Source organism: Stegastes partitus, unplaced genomic scaffold, assembly GCF_000690725.1.
Source record: "Stegastes partitus isolate 25-593 unplaced genomic scaffold, Stegastes_partitus-1.0.2 Scaffold22, whole genome shotgun sequence".
In the NCBI taxonomy this organism is placed as follows: Eukaryota; Metazoa; Chordata; class Actinopteri; family Pomacentridae; genus Stegastes; species Stegastes partitus.
The window spans coordinates 17132-18104 of record NW_007577753.1 but is presented as its reverse complement, the minus strand read 5'-3'; positions in this window follow the sequence as shown (position 1 = coordinate 18104).

The following is a 973-nucleotide window of genomic DNA, read 5'->3' as shown; positions in this document are numbered from 1 at the left end:
ACTTCTTCCGGACTCTATGATCGACAACCACTCGTCCAATCACAACGCTGCATTGTGAACACAAACCACCAATCAGATTGCAAGCACTCTCTTCGCAAAGTTATGCAGAAGCTACTAGGTTTGTTCCTTTCTCTCTTTTTTCCAGATGTTAAAGCTTTCTTACTATCAAGTTTTAAATTACATGACCAGCAAAATGTTTTCAGATGTATTGGGAGGCATCCTCTATTTTTCAAATAACTTCATTGAGTCTTAGAATAAGTATTGGTACTGCATATAGACTGTACAGTATCATCTACTCTTGTTTTTACACAAAGACTAAAACAAATCACATGTTCTTTTCTTCCCCACTTGACTGAAGCTCCCAGTCCATTTGTTTTTATAAAGGGAATACATCGTTAGACAAACATATGCTTACATTTTTATTTTTAGTATTTTTTAAAGTGCAAAACAATCCACTGAAACAAGTGAGGCTGCTTATAGAGAAACGTCTGACAAACAGGAGAAAATATTACATTTGTTGGGATTTTGTGACTTGCAGATTTGGTACTCTCGTCCTGTAGAGCTTCCAACATGCACATTAAGCCAGAAGGGAAAACATTTTTGTTGCAAAAATGTAGATTTTTCTTCTTGGCTTTTAATTTATTTATTTTTTTTCCCATTTTTGTGGTTGTTGTTTTGTTTTCCAAATTAGATATTAAACACTTGAATGTCCTCGGTGCTTGTAATTAATTCAATACAGTAGCCATTTATCACTGAAATTGTTTTTTCATCAAGAAAATCAAATATTATGTCATTTCACCTTCACATTTTGTTTGCCTTGTCATTGATTTACTTCTTGTTTTTGTCTTACGTAATAGTTAACTCAACAACAGAATAATTAATGGTGAAAATAATAGCTATTTGCAGCCTTACCTATAGCTAACAACACAGAAAGAGGCTTCTGTTGCATAATAAGTACCCTCCAATTTTGATA